The sequence below is a fragment of the Carlito syrichta genome, unplaced genomic scaffold (assembly GCF_000164805.1).
Source record: "Carlito syrichta isolate Samal-C Ts95f unplaced genomic scaffold, Tarsius_syrichta-2.0.1 Scaffold279737, whole genome shotgun sequence".
In the NCBI taxonomy this organism is placed as follows: Eukaryota; Metazoa; Chordata; class Mammalia; order Primates; family Tarsiidae; genus Carlito; species Carlito syrichta.
This window is the reverse complement of record NW_007223833.1, coordinates 223109-232856: the sequence shown is the minus strand read 5'-3', so window position 1 is coordinate 232856 and position 9748 is coordinate 223109. Positions and strand designations below refer to the sequence as shown.

At 38.0% G+C, this 9748-nt stretch overlaps 1 pseudogene; it reads left to right on the top strand.

The window, feature by feature from the left end:
• The first annotated feature begins 5641 nt into the window (after positions 1–5641).
• LOC103254440 overlaps positions 5642–9748 on the top strand; it is a 68381-nt pseudogene continuing 64274 nt past the window's right edge.

The window sequence follows — 9748 nt, the reverse complement described above, 5'->3', positions numbered from 1 at the left end:
GTTAATCAATCAGTCTACCCTGTATATTACTGTTCATGTGTTACCTCAGGTTTATGCTTATAGTGGTCCTGAAGAAGCCCTCCTACTCAATCCCCCTGGTCTTCCAATGCTCTTTTGAAATACACTGTTCCCTTGTTAGTACCTGCCTTAGTTGGACTAAGTGTAGCAGAAATGGCTACAATTGGCACTGCTGCTCTGGTCTGTGAAGAACTGGGTCTATCTAACCTTGCCCTAGAAATTGATGCTGACCTATGTACCCTACAATTTGCCTTGGGCTAATGCCATGACCAGGTAGAATCCCTGGCTGAAGTTGTCCTTCAAAATTGTACAGGCCTGGACTTACTTTTTCTATCCCAAGGGGGACTCTGTGTAGCCCTCAGAGAAGCTTATTGCTTCTGTACCAACAAGTCAGGGGTTATTAAAGATATCCTCCAAAGGGTCCAAGAAAATATAGACAGGCAACAAAAAGAGAAGGAAAATAATAAATCTTGGTTCCAGTCCTTGTTCAATTGGAATGCATGACTAACCATTCTTGTTACCAGTCTGGTTGGGCCTCTTATTCTTCTCCTCCTCAGGCTACTTATAGAGCCCTGCGTAATAAATTGAATTATTCATTTTGTCAAACAATGAATCAATACTATAAAACTTATATATATATATATATATATATATATATATATATATATATATATATAAGACCTCAGTACAATAATATACTTATGACTGATGAGTTAACGTATTGATTCATGAACAAATAAAAGGAGAGAATAAAATATCTATCTGTAAAACCTATAATAGTCTGTAATATCTTCCTTGACATAAGTAGCTCCATTTTGTGACAGATCCTCCATCTTAACCTAGAAATACTCCCTTTGTGTAACCTTCCCATAATCACACCACACACTCACATTCTTGTTCCCCTCAGTGCTTGGAAACTCCCTAGTTGCAAATTCTGTAGCTATCTGTACCCTTTTACAACAAAATATTGTGCCAAGAAAATGTAAATCAATCAAGCTGTACAGCTTATATAATTTCTACCTTTATAAGCTCCCGGCTCACTTGGGGTCAGGAGTTTTTCTGGCAGTAGCCTACTCTCGACCATTGTTAACTCAAATTTGACTGTGTGTTGGCAACTTCTTTCTCACATTTTAGCTATAACAGCAAAAAAAAAGTTTTTAAATGAATGTATTCTTAGTTTTCATATTTCTTGAAATAAAGCAACTACATTCAGTCAGTTTCTTTTATTCTCAACCTTTAAGTTTTGTCTTCATTATTTCTCTAAATTCACAAATCTCAACCTTTTACTTATACAGTTTTTCATTTTAAAAAATTGTAAAGTTAAAATGGGCAAACTTTTTTTCTTTTTGTAAAGGGCAATAAATATTGCAAGCTTTCTGGGCTAGGTGATCTCAGTCACAACCAGTTAATTCTATTGTTGAAATGAAAAAATAGCCATGGATGTTAACAAATGAGTATGTTCCAATAAAATTTGTATTTCAATAATTTTCATGCATCTAGAAATTGTTTTCTTTTTCTTTTCAGTAAATAGCATCCTTATCTCAAAGGCCAGACAAAAACCAGCAGCTGGCCAAATTTGGTCTGCTGGCTGTAGGTTGCTAATAACTGTTCAAGAGTCAGGGTTTTTTTTTGTTTTTTAAATTTCCTTTTATCTTGATTGCACATCTCTGAATTGTGTTAACAACATAAAAATACTTTGATTTAAGATACATTTTCTAAGTTACTCATTTTGACACATTTACTTATATCCATATGTTCCTACATAACAGTTTTAACATGTAGTATCCTAATTAGTTGGCTGTACATTCTTAAAGGCAAGGGATAGCCTTATGTTTTTTCTTTTAAACCTCTAAGATAGTTAAATAGCTAATAAAATATGTAAAATAATTGCAATAACTTGCTTGACATAAGTAACTCCATTTTGTTGAAATCCTCCATATTAACTGTCTGCCTGACCTAAAAATGACACCTCCCCAATGTATATGTGTAATTACTGTAATGTTTCCATGACCACAGACCCACAGCTGTGTTTCCCTGAGCTGGTCAGTCTGACCATTCCTGCTGGCCATTGAAAACTCCCTAGCGCTGGGCTTGGTGGCTCAGCCTGTAATCCCGTGCCTTTGGGAGGCTGAGGTGAGTAGATTGCCTGAGCCCATGGGTTCGAGACCCGCCTGGGCAGTGAGACCTCATCTCTACAATAAATCAAAAAATCAGCCGGGCATGGTAGCACACGCCTGTAATTCTGGTTACTCGGAAGGCTGAGGTGGAAGGATCACTGGAGGCCAGCAGGTCGAGGCTGCGGTGGCCGGGAGCGGCCACTGCACTCCAGTCTGGGCGATGGGCGACCGAGTGAGACTCCAACTCAAAAAAAAAAAAAAGAAAAAAGAAAGAAAACTCCCTAGCCACAAATTCCGTGTGATTGTATGCCTTGTTAACTGAAATCCAAAAGATTGTTCCTTTTGTTTTAAGTTCCTTGTACCCTCACTCCCTGCTATGTAACCCACTTGCAGTTTTTGCCTTTAAAAACTTGTTGCAAACTTCACTTAAGTGTCAAGAGCTTTCTTGGCATGAGCCAACTCTTGACCTGCACGATAATAAAGAGCTTGTAATTTGGACTTGGCATGCTGGCTTGTCCCCTTCTTGCACTTCAGTCATAACAATAGGTAACAATACAAAATTACTGAGAGAACCACTGATAAATGCTAGTTGAGTGATTGAGGACAAGTTTAAGTTACCCTTTCTCCATAGAGCTGAATACAGAGACAGACCTTTTAGTTAGCAGAAACAGATTCCACTAAAACCTGCTCACAGTATGTTTCACAAATTTATGGGGAAGCAGATTCTGCATAAAACTGTTACAATGAATTTCACAAGTCTCGTTGTAGAAAGGAATGCTAGTAAATCATTATCTTTTTTTTTTTTTTTTTTTTTTTTACCCAAACAAAACTAGTTTGAACTGATCTCATCTGTGACTTCTGTGGTATGACCTGAAGGGCATTATCAAGACTGATTTTTTTTTTTCTTTCAGCAGTACCCCAAATACCACCACCAATAATAGATTGGTTCTGTAAAACACTATCCTTCCTTTAGTCCTTTGATCCTCAGATAGGCATATTACAAACTCATGGGAGATCAACTTATATATTGATCAAAATGGGACATCAATTAACAAAAACAAGCACAAGTAAAAGCATGGAAATCATTGTCTCAAGCTAGTGGTTCTTAACCTCTATTATATATTATAATCATCTGAGGAGCTTTCTTAAAAAAAAAAAATCCTAGTACTCAGGCTGCACCTGTCACCAATTAAATCAGAGTTTAGGGAAATGGCACCCTAAGTCATTTTTCTAGCTCCACAAGTTATTCTACTGTGTGCTCAATTTTGAGAAGCCCTGTCCAAAACTCAATTGTAAAGCTAAATCTTTACTCAGAAGGTGTTAAAAATTACATGATTCTTATTTTAATCTAATTTACCCCTCCTATTGGCATCTTCCAGGAGGAGAAAGAATAAAAGAGAAATGACATGTCTTGAAGTAGCAATCATAAAAGAAATAACTACATAACTGAGAGGGCAATATGGGGTATGGAAATGTGCCTCTTACAAATTTTGCTCTGAGTTGGTTATTCAGTATTTCTCTGAAAACCAAGAGCAAATAACATTTACATAACTGAACAGCCCTCCTTTGGTGTATTAATCATATTATAATTTCCATATTGGATACATTAACATTTAGAAAATGACCACTAGCTGTTCCCAAGTAAATACCGGATCACACCAAATCATCTAGAGATATTAGCTATCCCAAACATTGTCTTGTACAGTGGCAGTGAATATACATTTTATGCTCCCCCCCCACAAAAAAAAGCTTACCTAGCCAATCCTAAATCTGTTCACCCTGCTTCACATCCTATAGAAACTATGATAACCTATGTGGTATGTTGTGTTCTTCCTAGGGAAAGATAAGTAACAAAACTGCATAACTCTTTTTCACTTCCTCTCTTTTGATCTACCTCCTTTCTCATCATGTTTCACCCAAGATAATAAGACATATGAAAATAGTAGGGTTTAAGAAAATAGTACTGTTTCAGACTTCAATCCCTTATGCTACAGAAAGTCTTTCAGATTCTTGAAGGTCTCCCTTTGAACAACAAATCTTCTGCGTAAATATGTCCTTACATTAAGACCATACACATTTTCATTTTAGAACCACTTCATAATTTGTTTTGCTTTTTAAAATTATATCTTCAGATAGCTACTTTCTTCTTATTGAATTCAAATAATAAGGTGAAGTTTTACACCTCGATTCTTATAAATGAAAATTTCAGGTTAGAAAGTAGAAGGGGTAGTGGGTATCATTTTCCTTAATAGGAGCTGACACAGCATTGATTAGAATTTATTGCTATTTTCCTTTGATGAATGCTTAAGAGACTGTTATTTCCTTGTTACTTCCATTTTGAATGCTTTCTCTTTCTGGTTTATTATGTACCTTTTTTTTCCTGGTAGTTTGCCTGTTATATGTGAGAACAAAAATGAATCAATCCATCTTTGAGAGATAGGCATATACAAACACAATAGTTGCCCAAACTTTTTAGCAGTTATTTTATAAATGCATCTTAATTTTGAATAGAAAGTCTAGATAATTATAATGATGGTAAACTTGAATATACAAACTCATTTTGTTTTTGAAAAAATATTCTTAGGAAATTATAAAAGGCTAAATATTTTCATAAGATATCTTTTTGGATTTTTTTTTTTTTTTTGAGTTGGAGTCTCACTCTGTCGCCCAGACTGGAGTGCATTGGCCGCTCCCGGCCACCACAGCCTCGACCTGCTGGGCTCTGGCGATCCTTCCGCCTCAGCCTTCCAAGTAGTCGGAATTACAAGCTTGCGCTACCATGCCCGGCTGATTTTTTTTTTTTTTATTTTATTTATTGTAGAGATGAGGTCTCGCTGCCCAGGCGGGTCTCGAACCCGCGGGCTCAGGCAATCCACTCACCTCAGCCTCCCAAAGGCGCGGGATTACAGACTGAGCCACTGAGCCCGGCTCTTTTTGGATATTATAGGTTTTGTTATAATAAAGTATATGGTAATTTAAAGCAATAATGATAGCTAATGTTTATCAAATGCTTACTATCTGCTTAGCATGGCTTTACGGTCTTTGTATAAATTAAACCATTGAATCTAAGTGTTATTATTACTTTATAGCTTAAGAAAATGAAAACACAAGAGGTTAAAGTAACTTTCCCAGGTCATCACCTATTAAGAACTTTAGGAGTTGAAACTAGTTAGTTTGACTTCAAAACTCAAATTCTGAAACACCACAAAATATTTCCTACTGGAGAAAGTCATGAACGATGATTATAATCTTGACTTTTTGATTTGTTAAAACTGACAAAAGCCCTTTAACAAAGAAGAAAGCTTCATATTGGTTTTGCTCATATTATCCATATTAGAGAAACAATTACTCACATTTTCACTGCTAGTATAGACACAACTGGCATAAAGCATATGGTGCTTTTTGAATATGCTGAAAATTTATTTAGTATGTGAATAAAAAGTAGAGTTCACGACTGACTTCTGGCAAAGGAGCAGGTTGATCCATATGTCTCTCTGCGAAAGGGAATGACCATAGGGACTCTTGCTCTCCCCTGGTGCCTCCTGCCCCCACCACTGCCAGCATGCTCTTTGGCCAGCCACACAGGCCTGAGGGATGGCAGAAAATGGACCCCCACAGAGCTTTGTTCGCCCCTGCAGCCACCTCCACTGCTGCCGCTGATCACACCACTGGCCACATTGGCCTGCAAACTGGAGGCCCTCAGTTCCCTGCACTGCACTGCTGGCTCAGTCGCTGCTGCTGCCGCTCCCTCCCGAAGTCGCTGCCCCGTCTGGGTCAGCTTGAGATTCCTGGCCATGGAGTTCTTTTCACGCACCCCACTGCTGAAGAGGCTGCCACCACTGCTCCTTCCTGTGGCTGCTCCCTCCCCCTGCCCAAGGCAGCTCTCAATTCCTGACCCAGGGAGCTCTGGACCCCCATGCCTGCTACTCAGTTCCACCCAGCCCGAGCCCCCCACTGCCACACTGACCTGCAGCTCCCAGCTGTCCCACACTCTGCCTCCCCCAGTTCAGCGTGGTGGGTGGCCTGGATAACAGCTAGAGCCCTGAGACCATGCAGAGACTGCATTGACCCACCCAGCAGCCAGCTCTGTCTAGTTCCACCCACCTCCAGCTTGAGATCTAAGATAATAAAATCAAAGTGGGAGAGATCGAAACCCCTCCCCCATGCTAGATAGAACACAGTAAGCTGACTGAGCTTAGATCTGATCAAATCTCCCCCCACAGCAGGTCTGGGGCATCAGATCCTAGCAGTGAATAAGCCTACCAGCCTGCAATGAGAACTAGAGATCAGAGCTGAAAGGACATCGGACTTCGAGGAATGATCTAAGAGCGGGCTTGGTTCCTTTGTTTTTATTTTTTTTATTTGTATTGTTTGTATATTTGTTTTACTTATCTTTTTTCCTCTTTTTTCTCTCTTCTTACTTTTATGGATGGTGTTTTTGTACTAGCTTTGCCTCTGTTAGTTTACTGATTTTTAAAAATTCTTTAGACTTCATACTTGTGTAAGGGATTAGTATCAATAAGAAGGTTAATTGGCTTGTGTGCCTGTATGATTGTATGCTTTAGTTTTTTGTTTTTTTTGTTTTTCTTGTTCTTCTCTGTCTTTGTGTCTCTTTTCATTTATTAGTCTGTATGTTTGTCTGTTTTCCCTCTTTCTCTTCTCACTCTCCACCTTTCTCTTCCTCCCCTCCCCTGTTCCATTCCTTTCCTTTTTCTTACCACATTTTGATGTCAGGGAGTAAACCCATTCCCCCACTGCATGGACAGATTGCAAGGCAGTGGGAAGTAGGTTCCAGGGTATTCATACACCTGTCAGTGGATACCGTGATCTGCAGATAGATTTTGAATCACAGCTTCCCCCTCAATTCAATCTCAAAACTGAAAAAAAAGTACAATCTTCAACCTACAGTCAAGCTTCAGAAGTAAACAAAGCTAGAGGATTCACATAAGGGAGAACAGGAGATTAAGCAAACAGAAGTAAAAGTAACCCTGCCACCCCTGAACAACAAAATTAAAGAAGAGGGAGAAAAAAGGAAAAGGTGGGGAGGAAAATCTACACAAATGAAGAAAAACCAAAAGAAAAATATAGGTCTCACACAAAACAGACTTCGGAATGCAAACAATGAAGAGTCCCCAGAATGACTGGTCATATACAACAAACCCAGACATCAAGACACTAATAGAGAGAATAAAAAGAATTGAGGCAAGATAAGAGGAAAATAGGAAGGAGTTGATAATGGAGATAACAGCAGTAAGGAATACTATGATTGAAATAAAAAACAAACTAATAAGCATGGAAAGCAGAATTAGCCAAGCAGAAGAATCTCAGAGCTTTAGGACCAAAATACAGAACTAACTCAAACTATCCAAACCATAGCAAAGAAGCTTTTAAAAAGACAGAACAAAACCTTCAAGAGATGAGCAATTACTCCAGGAGACTTAACCTGAGAGAGTAATTGGACTTCCTGAGGCAGGAAAAGAGACAGGGCCAAGCCTGGAACAAACATTCAATGAAATTATTTCAAAAAACTTCCCTCATCTCATCAGTGACATAAAGTTCAAACACAAGAGCTTCAGAGAACACCTCCAAGACAACAAATCAGAAGACCAACTCTCAGACACATAATAATTTGCTTAAACAAAGTAGGTATAAAAGAAAAAAAATCCTAAAAGGTCAGACAACCTTCAGGGAAGACCAATAAGAATAGCAGCAGATTTATCTACAGAAACACTTCAGACTAGGAGAACTTGGAGTCCAATCTTCAACGTCCTAAAAGATAATCAATTTCAACCAAGAATAACTTACCCTGCTAAACTAAGCTTTATCAGTGAGGGAGAATTAAAAATCTTTCCTAGACATTCAATCCTTGAAAACGTATGCTGCCTCTAGACCAGCCCTACAAGAAACACTTCAGAAAGTATTAAACACAGAAGAAAGGGAAAAAAGAACAGCATTCTTCACAAGAGTGCAGGAAAAAAGATTGAAAACACACACGACTCAACCCTCAAATCAAAAGAAACACAACAAAAAAACAGGATCAACAATACTTCTATAAGAACCCCATAACAGGGATAAACTCTCACATTTCAATAATTAGTCTGAATGTGAATGGACTAAATGCACCACTGAAAAAACATAGAATGGCAAAATGGATAAAATATCATAAAGCAACAATACATTGAGTGATTATACATTCACAGACTCAAAATAAAAGAATGGGAAGCAAAATTTCAGGCAAATGGAACACAAAAGAAAACTGGAGTTGCAATTTTAATCTCAGACAAAATACCTTTTAAGCTATCAAAAATTTTAAAAGATGAGGAAGGTCACTATATAATGATAAAAGGTTCAATCCATCAATAAGAAATATCCAACCTAAACATATATGCACCCAACAAATGAGCACCAAAGTTCATAAAGCAGCTTGTATGGAAATGTAAAAAAGAGATTGACCCTAACACTATCATAGCTGGGGATTTTAATACCCCACTTACAACCCTGGACAGATCATCAAGACAAAAAATCAGCAAAGAGATCTGTAACCTCAATGAGACTCTTGAACAAATGGACCTAATTGATGTCTACAGAACACTCCACCCAATGACCACAGAATATACATTCTACTCATTACCACGTGGAACATACTCCAAGATCGACCATATCATTGGCCACAAATCAAGCATAAGCAAATTTCATAACACTGAAATTTTGCCATGAACCTTCTCAGATCACAGTGGAATAAAAATAAATATCAACACCAATAAAATTCCTCCAAAACTCACAAAGACATGGACACTAAGCAGTATGATCCTAAGTAATTCCTGGGTCAATGATGAAATCAAAACAGAGATTAAAAGGTACCTAGAAGCAAATGAAAATGAAGAAATATCTTACCAAAACCTCTGAGATGCCATGAAAGCAGTAGTAAGAGGGGAATTCATATCTTTGCAAACACACATGAAGAAAATGGAAAGATCACAAGTTAACAGCCTAACAAGTCACCTAAGGAAGCTGGAAATGCAAGACCACCAAAACCCTAACTTCAGCAGCAGAATCCAGATCACCAGAATAAAAGCCCAAATCCAGGACATTGAAGACAAAAAGATAATACAAAACATCAATGAAACAAAAAGCTGGTTCTTTGAAAGGATAAACAAGATAGATGGTCCTCTAGCCAGACTGATCAAGAAAAAGAGAGAAAAAACCCAAATAAACTCAATCAGAACCACAAAATACAAAGTCACAACTGACCCAGAAGAAATACAAAAGATTATCAGAGACTGCTATGTACAATTGTATGGAAACAATCTTGAAAATCTAAAGGAAATGGAGGACTTTCTGATATCACACAACCTCCCTAGGTTGAAACAAGAAGACATGGAGACCCTAAATAGGCCAATAACAATCTAGGAAATTGATTAAGTCATAAGAAAACTACTGATTAAAAAAAAAAGCCCTGGACCAGATGGCTTTCCCTCAGAATTCTACAAAACATACAAGGAGGAACTGATACCAATCCTATTAAAAGTATTCCAGGAGATTGAGAAAGATGGAACTCTCCCCAAATCATTTTATGAAGCTAACATCACATTGATACCCAAGCCAGGTAAAGA